Here is a 13,264-nt window from a genome sequence, read left to right on the forward strand (position 1 = left end):
ATTGTCTTTCTCCCCAGAGTTTTCATCCCTGACACATCCCACCCAAGTGTGAAGCTCAAGTCCAGGTAGGATCTTGAGACGTGATAGAAACAGATAGCCAGAGGTGGGATTTTAAAATGCCAGTGGAAGAACTCAGTTGCTTAAGAATTGCTTCATACACCAATAAAACACAGACAGCAATAATTGCATAGCCTTTGAGAATGGCTGATGAGGAACTCAGTGACAGTATCATCTCAGTGATAGTATTGCCTCAGTGACTGTATCACCTGCCTTCAGAACCAGGCTAGTTCACTGGGGTGCCTCCTTACCAACATAAAAATTCTGGTGGGATCATTTGTGACTAAAAACTTTACCCCTGGAAGGAAGGGAAGCCAGAGTGCCCAAATCAGACAGATCTGAATCCGAACCCTGTCTCTGGTTCTCATAACTCTGTGGCCTTGGGCCTCACTGCACCTTGGCTTCCCCATCTGTGAAATGGAGGGCTAATCCCTACTTCAAAGAGCTATGGTGAATACTAAATGAGAAAATATGTCTACAGTTCCTATAGATAGTAAGCAGTCAACAATCATTAACTCCTTATCTTCCTTCCACCAGGAGTAAATATCAAGATTTTGAGAGGGGTGGGGGGAAAGCTTGGCTTTTAGATTTTGTTGTAAGCTTTATTTTTTCTTCTTTTTTTTTCAAACTTTTTTAGCGTTTTTTATTTTTATTTTTGAGAGAGAGAGAGAGAGAAAGAACACGCAGGGGAGGAACAGAGAGAAAGGGAGAGAGGGGATCTGAAGCAGGCTCCGTGCTGACAACAGAGAGCCCAATGCGGGTCTAGAATTCATGAACTGTGAGATCATGACTTGAGCCAAAGTTGGTCGCTTAATGGACTGAGCCACCCAGACACTCCTTTTTTTCAATTTTTTAATTATTTTACTTTTTATTTTTTCAATTTGAATCGTAAGCTAACTGAGCTGGAGCATGTTTTCTCGCATGTCATAGGCAAAAGTAGAATCACAGAGCTGAGAAAACTTCAGCAATTATCTATTTCAGTACCCTTATTTTAATGAATAAAATGAATCAACGGGGTGCTAGAGGTGACATGGTCTTCTGTTTTGCAACTCCTTTAGCTGCAAGTGACCAAAATCCAACTCAGACAAAGTTAAGTACGATTGAAATATTTGGGACATCATATGCTGCTGGACCTCATGCAGGGTCAGGGTTGGGGGTTAGGGAGAGGCTGGGCAGAGAACACTCCCCCTCTCCACTGTTTGCCAAGTCACCCAGCTGATTAGTGGGTATGCACTCCAGCGTTCTGGTTCCTAATCCAGTACTTTTCCCCTTCCATCTGTTCACATTCCTAGACCCATTGATAGACCTTATTTACTGGTGGTGGCAATGATTTGTGCTATTTCAACCCCTTAGGAGATGTGGGGGCCAACAGCTCACATTTGGAGAACAGTCAACCAGAATTTGTGGTGAGATCCACCTGCAGCCATGGTCAAGACTGGGGGCTCCTTAGTACTCCCTGTAACCACCTAGCTGGCCCGCCCCACACATCCAAAGGTGTGCTGGTGGCAGCATTGTTCTCGACACTCCAGCTAGCAATGGTGTCAACACTAAACTATATCTCCTGTCAGGGATTCCAGAGCCTCAAAATAGACACACTAGACAGGCACACTATACACTCACACTGTTATCTGCCTGTGAATCCAGCTGTGCCTAAGAAAACACATCAGGTTGATTCTTTAAAGTGACTGTTCATGCATCTGGTGCTATCTTCATAGTTTATACACCTTCCAACATGGTCAATCCAATCCTCCGCTCCCATTGAAACAGCCAAACAGACCTCAGCACCAGCTGATTTGGACTTGTGGTCAGTCCACAAGGAACACTTGGATGGCTGGTATCGTAGAATGTTACAGGTGAAAGGAGCCAAAGAGATTGTCCAGTCTTTCTTCCATTTGACAGATGAGGAAGTTGAGGCACAGGGAGAACCATGTTACTTCAGGGCAGCCTGGTCTTGCCCAAGTGCTGGCCTGGGGGCAGGGTGGCCACCACAAACAGAACACTCAGGCTTTTCATGAATTCCCTCCAAGGCCATTCAAGTCCTGGGGGGTGCTGGACCTGAAGTCCTTCTGTCTCACATGGACCAGGAGTGGGAAAGTCATCTGGCCTCAAGGGAAGTCCAAGCAGAGCCCTGGTGTCCAGGGTCCCCTGATCCTCTGATGCATCCCCTACCACCCCCTAGAACAAACTGTTGGGGCACTTGGGAAACCTGGCTTGGCCAGCTGTTCCTTGTCTATCTGAAGAGCTGAAATTCTAGTAGGGATGATTTATGAGTTTCTGAGCGAGGGGAATAGGAGCCGCACTTTCCCCTGACATAGAGCCTGGTCCCGCGGGTGCCGGGATGAATAATGCTCTCCTGTGGGGCAAAGGGCTCTTGTCTGAGTCAAGGGATGATTTAACTCCTCAGGGAGCCAGCATTCCCTCCAATAACTCACCCTCCTTGAGAAAGGGAGTGGAGTCCCCCTGTCCTGTCGGCGTCTGCACCCACTCAGGGCAGGAGGCGCCTCACGAGCAATCAGTGAGGAAACCCCATGGTTGGCATCCGTCAGAACAAGGCAGGGGCCAGCAGGCATGCACAGGGAGCAGGCCAGTGTGCTGATGGCTTGGGCAGCGGCTGACCCAGGCTGCTGAAGGGAAACACCCAGGGAAAGAAGGAGCAGACTCAAGATGGGCTGATTCAGGGCCAGGCCAGGCCAACTGTAAAGGATACAAGAGTATTTGAACTCTGGATAAAAGAACTTCCCAACAATTAGATTTGCACCCGACGCCCTATAAAGAATAAACTCTCTTTTGAGGCACCTGGCGAGGATGTGGATACTGCTGGTAGAGTGTAAAATCACGCAACCACCATGGAAAAGTGTGACGGTTCCTCAAAAGATTAAACATCAAATTACCATTTGATCCAGCAATTCTAGTTCTAGATATATGCATAAAAAGAATCAAAAGCAGAGGTTTGGACAGATATTTGTACACCATGTTCACAGTAGCATTAGTCAGTAGCCAAAAGGTAGAAACAACCCAAGTGTCTACGAACAGATGACGGAGAAACAAAGTGTGGCTTATCCATGCAGTGGAATATTATTCGGCCTTAAAAGCGAAGGAAATTCTGACACGGGCTACAATGTGAATGAACCTTGAGGAAGCTTATGCTAAGTGACATAGCCACTCACAAAAGGACAAATCCTGTATGATTCCACTTATATGAGGAAGCTAGAGATGTCAAGTTCACAGAGGCCAAAAGCAGCAAGGGTGTTGCCAGGGGCTCTGTGAAAGGGGGAGTGGGGCGTTAATGTTCAAGGGGGACAGTTTCACGTGGTGCTGATGAAGAAGTTCTAGAGATGAACAGTGGTGATGGCTGCAGTCATGTCAATGTACCTAAGGCCACTGAACCATACAGGCAAAAATTACTAAAATGACTAAATTTTAGGTTATATCGACTTTACCACAATATTTTAAATGGGAAAAAGAATTAAGGTCAATAATCACAAAATAAGGGACTCAGGCTCCTCAGGGACTCAGATGACTTTGAAATTAACAGGTTGTTTTTTTTTTTGTTTTTTTTTGTTTTTTTTTTTTGATCACTGGGGAGACTTATGGTTAACTTGAGAGAAAAATGGGATGGGAACACAGACTCTGGATTGTGTCCAGTGCGGGTCCTCTTGCCCAGGGCAAGTGTCGCACGGTCTTTGGAAAATAGATGCAAATTTTGTACCAACTCTGACAATCCTCTTCCTCAAATCACTCTCTTGCGAAGCGTCTCCTCCTGATAACTTTTCTGTAGTGGTAATAATAATTATCAAAATAATCATGGCTAACATTTTATCTAGCATATACTCTGTGCCAGTCACTGTGCTAAGCACGTTGTCTGCACTGTTCCTTTAAAACCCACAACAAACCTAGAAGGTACTGTTATGATCCCCTTTTATAGATGAGGAAAACTGAGACGCAATGCAATTGAGTACCTCGGGCCACGGGTGTGGTCCAGAGCTCACTCTCCCACCCAGCACGTTCTCCAGACCAAGGGGCTTGAGAGATGGGGATGAAACTGGTATGAGGGTGGCATTTGAACTGGGCCTTCAAGGAAAATGAGGCTCTAGCCATGAACCTAGGCGTTGGACTCATTACTTAACTTCCCTGAGCCTCAGCCTCCTGTCTGCGAGTTGAGGATGATAATCACACGCTTAGCACAGTTGGCGGCTAAGCATCAGCTCTCCTTGTTAGCATCCACCTCTCCCTCCCCTGAGCTCTCAGAGTGCTCTCGTGTTCACCCCTCTTGTTGCACTCAGCAATTGCTACCATGCATTAGATAGAGCACTTGAACTCAGTCCGGTGACCTCCCCACTCCCCACAAATTACATGCTGTTGGAGGGCAGAGGTGGCATTTTGCTCATCTCTGGGTCTCCAGCAGCAGCGTAGGAAGGGCACGGTAAATGTCTGAGGGAACGGTGACATAATGAATGGATGCATGATGCTCTTTGGCCAAAAAACAACCCCTCCCTTGGTTATAATCAGAGCCACAGCCAGCCTGCTAATGAGCCAGGCCAGAGCACTGTCCCGCCCCATCCTTGGTGCAGACAGCCAGACGACTGACCGACCCCCCGACCAGCCGACCAGCCGACCAGCTGCTTGGGGCAGGGCTGATGTCTACAAGGATAAGAGAGAGCAGGGAGCAGGGGGCTTTACAGAGGGGACAGCCCTGGGTCTACGGGTGCTGGCCTCCTGGCAGAGAGTCCCCGAGGAAGTGACAGTCCTGGGCCTACAGGCCTCAGGGCACAGAGGTTCCTGAGCACTAGCTGAGGTGGAAAAGCGGAGCCTATAAAAAAATGAGAGTGGGAAATGAGAGTCAAGGAGCCAAGGGAAACGGCAGATCTGTGAACAGGCTGTTTTTGCTTTTGTCTCTGGAGAAGGAAGAGGATGGAGAGTAAAGAGAGGAGAGTCACAGACCGGCTTCCTGCCCTGCCCGGCCAGGGTGGGATCGCGCCAGATAATGGCTGATAGCGGTGGAAACGGGGAGACAAGATAAAGGGGAGGCCGGCCACAGGCAGCAGACCCCCGGAGCCAGGGAGGAGCGCCGGAGGGACGCGAGGAAGATGGTGCGGAAGCACAGAGGAAGCGCGAGCAGAGAGAGAAGAAAGGCCCTCGCTAAGACACTGAGACAGCTGACCAAAGCCCAGGCCTTGGGGTATCAGCACTGAGCTGTCGCTGGCTCAGGGCTCAGGGCCGAGGGCAAACCTCACACTCTCCGGAAAGTTCCGAACCACCCTGCGTGTCTGTCTCGTCTGCGGTAAAAATGGGGGCTCTGGAGGGTGGGTTATTAGAAACCTACCTTCCTCCACTCGTGTTCACTAAGAACTGAGATGTAGCAGGTTAGGCTGGTACAAAGTGAGGCTTGGTTAAAGGGCCTTTTCCTCTCCTTCCCTGAAAGTGGCTTCAGGGATGGTCCTGTCTCCAACATCTTCTGGCTCCTGGTCTAGGAGGCTGTGACATGGAAAGAAACCACACTGCCACCTTGCCTACAAACCCTCCCTGCTTGAGTTCACACCCGCTCCTTCTCCCCTATGAAACCCACCTTAGAAACTCCAGACAAGGTCCATTCTTCCCAGGATCGGGGGTCTCTGCACAGCACCCCGGTTCTCATCAGCTCATGCATTCATTCAGCCCACACTTACTGAACACCTTCCAGGTGCCAGCCCCGTGCTGAGACCTGGGGAGACAGTGGAAACTCAGGTGACCTGTCCCTGCCCTGGGGGGCTTGAGATCTAGAAGGGGAGACAAGAAAAGAACAAACAATAGTGACAAGGCATAATAGGTGCTATTAAAAGTTCTGTGAAAGATACAAATTGGGGATGGGGTGCGTGATCAAGGAAGAATACGTCATTTCCTCATCGAGGCCACAGACTCCTTGGGTGAGTCGTAATTTCACCTGCAAAGCCACAGACCTCAAGGAGAAAGGAGAAAGGTGAAGGACAGACAGAAGGGAGAAAGGAGAAAGGGGATGAACCAGACATTGTATGCTAAGATACTATTTGTAAAGCCCTGATAACTCTCTAAACAAAACTGTTTACCTGGGAGGGGAGGGGGTGCTTCAATGTATGTAAGAATTTTCAAAGAAACCTAACTAGACCTTCTAACTTCCTGAAAACCACACACTGAAATCATCAAAGCTTAAGGAGCCCAGGACTGAGCACAGGCACACCCAGAAAATGCTGCCTTGAAACAAAGGAATACATGTACCAAACAGGAAACCACCCACTGAAAAATAGTGGGGGCACCCAGGTGGCTCAGTGGGTTAAATGTCTGACTCTTGATTTTGGTTCAGGTCACAATTTCACGGTTCATGGGTTCGAGCCCTGCATCGATAGCATGGAGCCTGCTTGGGATTCTCACTCCTTCTCTCTCTATGCCCCGCCCCCAGTCATTCTCTCTCTCTCAAAATAAATAAACTTTTTAAAACAGTGACAAATCTAGAAGAACGGTCAAGTGGATGGCTTCTGTTTCTGTACCCCCTTTCCTCTTGCAACCTCTCTGTCAGTATTTTTAGTTGGCATCTGCACTCTTAGAAGACAGCATGTAAGTTACTCCTTCACACTAAGGTGTTCATGACGTGCGTTGGCCCACATGGAAATATTTGCACCTTAAAATGGGATAAATGGAATTTAGTGAAATGTTACCCAGTCTCTAGAAGATAGATTTAAGATGTATAGAAGCCCCTCAAATCCCCTGAGGTGAGAGAATTTACTTTGCTCAAAGCTGCCCTTGAAAATCCCATTTCCCATCCCCACAGTGCATTATTCCTGCCCGCCCTCCCCCCCGCCTCCCCACGCCCGTCATCCTCAGCCTTCAACATTTGGAACTACAAAAGTGAGACCTGTCAGGAAAGAGGAGGTGGAGACCATGTAGTCTGGAATTGCAGTCAAGGAAGACTACTCTTCTCCTAAACTTCTGGTCCCCTTCATCTTGGTCTCTGGGCCAAGCCTCCAAGATGGCAGTGCACATGACAATCAGCAAGCCCCTCATGAGTGAAGATCACACAGTAAATATAGCCACAAAGTGGACAGTCCCTCACCCCTATTTTCTAAGCATCGTTTCATCCCAGGAATATGTGTTAGAGGGAAAGTATTCCCTCTTGGACCCCTGACCTTTAGGGTATCAGCCTGGGGTTGGGGGGTGGATGGATGGGAAGGCTTTCAACAGTTGTATTAAGCAGCTCTTCCATGAGCCTTGGTGAGGGGACTGGTCTCTCCATGGCCCCTGAGCTCTGCTATGTTCTGGGTGTCACAGTGCAGGCCTTGAGCCCCACACTCTTGCAGACAGCAATACCTGTTTGCAGGGTTTGTGGGTGTGTTCAGTTAGGTTAATGTGTTGAGGCCAGTTTGCACAGGTAAAATCTGCTTTCAAATGAAGCTTGCCGGCCATATTCCAAATTCCATTTTCTCAGGAACACTTCAAAACAGACGCCTTATATATAAAGGTTGACTCTATAGAGGATGGAAGTCTCCAAATGATTACAACCTGCATTTATCTTCTGCTTCAAGTTCAGGAAAGAACTTGAGATCCTGCGGGCTTTCTAGCTCTGGCAGAGCCACATTGGCTGGCCTACCCCACAGGAGCCCACCAAGGGGGCTCCAAGGAGGGGACCAGGAGAACGACCTCTCGCCCCCACTAGTTCCTCTCCTCTGCCCTGCTCACCAGTTCCCCACACCAGGCTTTGTGCAAAGCCCACATATAGCTGTACTAATAACACTCATCATTTAATGTCCATTGAATGTGTGCATACTATGTGCCAGACAGGCAGCTAAGCACCTTAATTATTTCAGTCCTGGCCTCAGGACAATCCCTTGAGCAGTAACCTTACTGTGTCAGCTTAATGGATGAGGAAACTGAGTCTTGGAAAGGTTAAGTAATTTACCAAAACAAACTGTAGCGGGGCCCACCCCATCCCAGAGCTCACCACGTTCTCTCTGAACCAGATTCTCTGAGGGGTGTTACAACAACCAAGCACGGAACACACGCGTGCTTGTGCGCACACACACACACACACACACACCAGTTTCCCGTGCTCAGGCCCCCACTATGAACAAAGAGAATCAGAGAACTGAGCACAGTAGGGACAGCACAGATGGTGTTTTAAGACTCTCCCTAGGAGTTGGCACAATTTGGGGAGGCAGTTGTTGGGGAGGAGGGGAGATGTAGTGCGGATGAAGACGGATCTTGAATTTTCCATCTGCTTTCAGACTGGACCTTCCCAGCTGGCTGCACGTTGATTTAATCCTGAACATATTTATGGAGATCCTACTAAGAACAGGCTCAGCGGGGGCCTTGCAAGAGATTCAGAGAACCAAGAGCCACGGCCCCTCCCCCGTCCAGAGCCCAGAGCCCAAAGCACAGAGGGACAAAAAGTGGCCCACAGCACCCTGGCCACCCTCCTCAGCATTTCAGCTTTGAGGGAGGCCAGCGGGGTCGAGAAGCAGGCACAGAGAGAAAGGCCAGGAATTGTGGCTGGGAACCCACCCCACCGTGGCGCCCTTGGCGGCCGCATTGGAAGGAGGAAAGGGGTGAATTCTCGTGAGAATTCTGATAAATGAGCTCCTCCACCCCTCCCCCTCCCCCAATTAAAGCGAAGCAATCCCAGCGCCGCGCTGCAGAAACCACTTCCAAGCCAGGCATGACATCAACATTTCAGTGATAAGGGGTGGACAATGGGGTGTTAGACTAATAGAAAAACACCGCTGGATAAGGCCGGCTCCTGATACCCAGGCTGATGGGAAATACCATTGTCTGTCCGCTGTCAGCTGAGTCCCGGGGCGACAGGGATTCCAGCGGCCACAGGCAGCGGCGGCGGCGAGGGCGGCCCGCGGGGCTGGACAGGGGAGGGCGCCGCGGGCGCGGGGAGGGGCGGGGTGCAGGGGCGGGGGGCGAGGACACGCCGGGCAGCCCGGCAGAGAGGGCAGAGTGCGGCGCCGGCCTGGGAGGGCGCGCAAAGGGGGCTCCGGGATTTGCACCTGGGCGTGGCAAATCGGGGAGACCACCTCCGCCTCAAGTTCGCGGGTTCAAGTTTCCCTGGCCCGTCTTGCCTCGGGTTAGCAAGAGCCTGCAACCCCGCAGCTGTACCTGAAGTTCACCAGCCTTGGGCCTTCAGCCCTGAGAGAAAAACCAAAAAACCGGAGGGAGAGGTGGAAATGGAAAGGGGCCCACAATTCTCTCTTTGTGGTGGGACTGTGTTGCTTGAGCGTTCAGTGTGCACAGGTGTATTTGTTCCATTGAGTCTCGGACTTTTTATTGTATCAATACAGAGTTCTTATATTTTAAGTTACTCAGTAAGAGGAGAAAGTTCAACAACAACAAAACTGGTTTCCTGCAGTCTGCCTCCCCATCCTGTCCCTGTGCCGTGTCCTGCTTCCCAGAGGGAATCAAACCACCGTCAACGCCTCGTGCTGCTTCTGGCGTTTGCAGCTCTATTTCTGAATAATGTGCTTATGCTGCTGTTTTTATTTCTCAGTTTTAGACATCATCTAACGCCTTTTTAATATGGGAAATGAGAACTTAGCAACTTTAAATTGCTCTCCCTTTGACTTAGCTCTCTCATCCTTCAGTAATTATATACAATAATCTTTGAGTAAATAATGATTAGTGACTACTCTGACAGTAAAAATATTGCTGTAACTTTCCTAGATCCTGTTTCCTCTACTTTCTTAAGATACTCCTTGGTCTTGCTGGAGCATGTCCTTCAGTACCTTCCTCAGAAAAGGTACATTTTTTTTTTTTTAATTTGGTAAGGTCTTGAATTCTAGATCAGAAATCATTTTTTCATAGTACTTTAAAAAGATCGCTCCTTTGTCAGACTTCTCAAGACACACGTTCCTCTTCCTGAGACTCTGTATGGAATCTTGTCTTAGGAAGCTCTTAGGAAATTCTCTCTATGCCTGCTGTGGGAACATTTTATGATATTTCTTAATGTTTTTTTTTTTCATTCATTGTCTTGGATAATCAGTCAATAGGCTGTTAATCTGGAACTCACCTCTTTTAATTCTGGGGAAAATTCATCTGTTATTTCTTGACTGTTTACTCCTCTTTCCCATTTTCTTTATCCCTTCTTTCTAGAACTTCTATTAATTGGATGTTGGATATTCTAAATTGATAGTCTAAATGTCTCATCTTTTATTTCCCATTTCCCTCTAATTCTTTGTCTTTTTGTTCTACTTTCGGGAAGATTTTTTTCACCTTTATCTTCCTACCCTCTTATAAAATCCTTTTTTTTTTTTCTTCAGTATTTTAATTTCTGAGAGGTCTTTCTTGTTTTCTGATTGTGGCTTTTTCATAGCTTCTAGTCTTACTTCATTAGGCAACATCTTATCATCTGAAATATATTAATTATAATTATTTTTTTAAGTTTCCGTCTGCTCCTCACATTGTTTTGTTACTTTCAGCTTCCTTGTCTCTGTTAGTCTTGGTCTCTATTTTTGATGTTGGAGACTTCCTCAGATGTGTGGTGATCTTTGGCTGTGTCACTAAAGGGTCACTGGAAGTTCTGAGTGCACAGGGGCTTGTGCCCTATGGGGCTTCATCCTGGTGACTGGGGGAAAACCTGGTCATTTACTTGGACTAGTCAGTTTCTCTAGCTTCTGTCTTGGGACCTACAGGAGGGTCTTGCATTTCTGGGATTTCAGGCAGAAGAAAGCATTTGTGTGGGTCTGATGGTTCAGTTTGCCAACTTCTCATCCTCATCGTTAGAGCTATTCCCAGCCCGCCTTCCACTCTGCCAGGTGCCCCTGAGTCAGGGGCCTCCCCAGCTCAGGGTCCACCAGAAAGCATTTTATTTGGCACCTAAAACACCATTTAGTGCATGCCAAGTCCTAGGGTTAGGCCTGAGATCTTATGGAACCCCTTCCTTTGGCAGAGAAGAACTCAGAGAGAAATGATTCACCTTAGACCTCACATGAGGGGGGGTCATGGTGAGCCCAGTCCATGACCTGGACCTTTCCCGAAGCAAACACAACTGGTAGGTTTCTAGGCCTCCCTTTCCTTCCATCTCTCTGTGTATTGCTTTCTATACATCCCTCTGTTTGTCTTTCCCCCTCCACTGACAGGTCACAATAGGATAAAAACATTTCGTATGAAGGAGCGCCTTGGAGATATATATATATATATATATATATATATATATATATGATGTAATGAAATAGAAGAAAAATTTTACAAAAATAAATCTGTAAAAAATAAATAAATCTGTAAATTAAAGTTAAGTAGTCCTCATTTTATATATTTGACATTCATATACCCCGTGTTTTCATACATAGATACTTAGGAACTCCTTCTTCTATGCCTATCTCGGACCTTCGTATGGCATTTCTTGAAAGAACTTTGAGTTTCACGTGGTGGTGCCGCCTGGCTACAAACAGATTGCTTTTGACCATGTCGCCATCTTTGTCTGTTTAACAGTGCACATTACCACAATTATTTGTATTATATTAGCGTATTTTCCTTCCTTATGTTATGTAACTAAATGGAAAACAAAAGTGAAAGTGCGATACTAGTGATAAAAAGGGTTGGGTCTCGGGAACTTAACTCAAGTGAGGCAAGAAGCTGCTAGTGTGGCCAGCCAATCTTCAGCTTTCAGCTGAAGCATGTTGAATTAACCTGGCTGGTGGTGTTCAGTTTTGAAGGAAAACAGGACAATTAGAGAACAAGGTGTAATTGAAGCGTTCATAATCTTTTTTAGATTTCGGGAAATAGAATCCCTTTTTTTTTTTTAATTTTTTTAACGTTTATTTATTTTTAAGACAGAGACAGAGCATGAATGGGGGAGGGGCAGAGAGAGAGAGGGAGACACAGAATCGGAAGCAGGCTCCAGGCTCTGAGCCATCAGCCCAGAGCCTGACGCGGGGCTCGAACTCACGGACCGCGAGATCGTGACCTGGCTGAAGTCGGACGCTTAACCGACTGAGCCACCCAGGCGCCCCGAATCCCTTTCGAATATATAAATCTATTGCCTTGTTTTACATATTTGAAATGATCTGTAGTTTGTTGCTTATTTGGAGAGAGAAAGTGGATAAGACAATGGGACTGTCAGCGCCTCCTCAATCCCTGAAAGTGCACTCGGGATCAGCGTCCCCACCTGTGTTGGCAGCTGGACATATACGAGCCCACTGAAAAAGTACTTGTGGGTTTGGAAAGGTCATATGCAACCCCAGTGCATATGCGCAAGGGTCTAGCCATTCTTCCTTGTCCCTGGATGGTTTGCTTCCCTCAAAATATGACTCTTGGTGCTACTTTAGGACAGAGGTTCCCCTGCTGAGTCCACTGTCTGTCTGGATCCACCCACACTCCTGCGACTAACCCAGCCCCTTCTTCTCTACATACGCACCCAGAGGATCCAGGTGCATCGGGGCCCAACCAGAAAAGTCAGCCTGACTTCTTCCTGCCCCCTGCCCCATTCCTGCACCCTCCAAAATATCTTGACCATGTTCTCTGAGTCACTAAGCCAAAGGTCTGTGAGCCATCCTCAACAACTTCGAGTCTTACATCCAAACTTTTGCCACATTCTTTATCCATTTGACATGCAAAGCCTCCCCTGATATCCCCACAGCAACTGCCCTGGGACAGGCCACCACTGTGTCTTGCCTGGGCTATTTCTATCACCCCCAAGTGGTCTTCAGCCCCAACCTACCCCTTCCCCAGTCTATCTTTCACAGTGCTGCCTGAGTGATCTTTCCAGAATGCCACTCTGATCACCTCCGGTCCTAAATTAACAACCTCTCAGGACATCCTTATTGCCAGAGTCCAATCTCCAAAGCATTCATCCCCCACCTACCTCTCCAACTTTTTTCCTGCCTCCTCCCCACAAATCCCAAGTGGAAACCACAGGATACCACTTGAGTCTCTAGACTTTTGGCCACGGTACTCCAAGGCTTGGAATGCCTTCATCCCCGTGGTGATGACCACATCCTTAAATGTCATATTTTCCTGGTTGCTATTCCTCATTCCTTCCTCAGGAAGAATTCATTACTCCTTCCTCCATTTCTACAACTCTTGAAAGTATCTACTCTCCCTTTAAACTGGTGTTATAATGATCACGTTGTCTCTCTTCTTCCCCATAATCTTCTCAAGTCAAAAATGTGTCTTCCCTCTATCTTCAGTGCCTAACTCAGCCTTGGCATGCAGTTGGCACCTAATAAATACCTGTTGAATTTTTTTCATTAGACTGAAAATA

At 47.6% G+C, this 13,264-nt stretch overlaps 1 long non-coding RNA gene across 1 annotated transcript; it reads right to left on the reverse strand.

The window, feature by feature from the left end:
* Window positions 1-874: 874 nt before the first annotated feature.
* On the reverse strand, window positions 875-8,927 carry LOC123384870. Its single transcript, XR_006596571.1, has 4 exons — window positions 8,827-8,927; window positions 5,624-5,813; window positions 5,381-5,532; window positions 875-3,829 (listed from the first exon to the last, which is right to left on the reverse strand). It is a non-coding gene; the product is annotated as an uncharacterized LOC123384870 (long non-coding RNA).
* Window positions 8,928-13,264: the final 4,337 nt, after the last annotated feature.

The sequence above is a fragment of the Felis catus genome, chromosome B1, assembly GCF_018350175.1.
Source record: "Felis catus isolate Fca126 chromosome B1, F.catus_Fca126_mat1.0, whole genome shotgun sequence".
Classification (NCBI taxonomy): Eukaryota; Metazoa; Chordata; class Mammalia; order Carnivora; family Felidae; genus Felis; species Felis catus.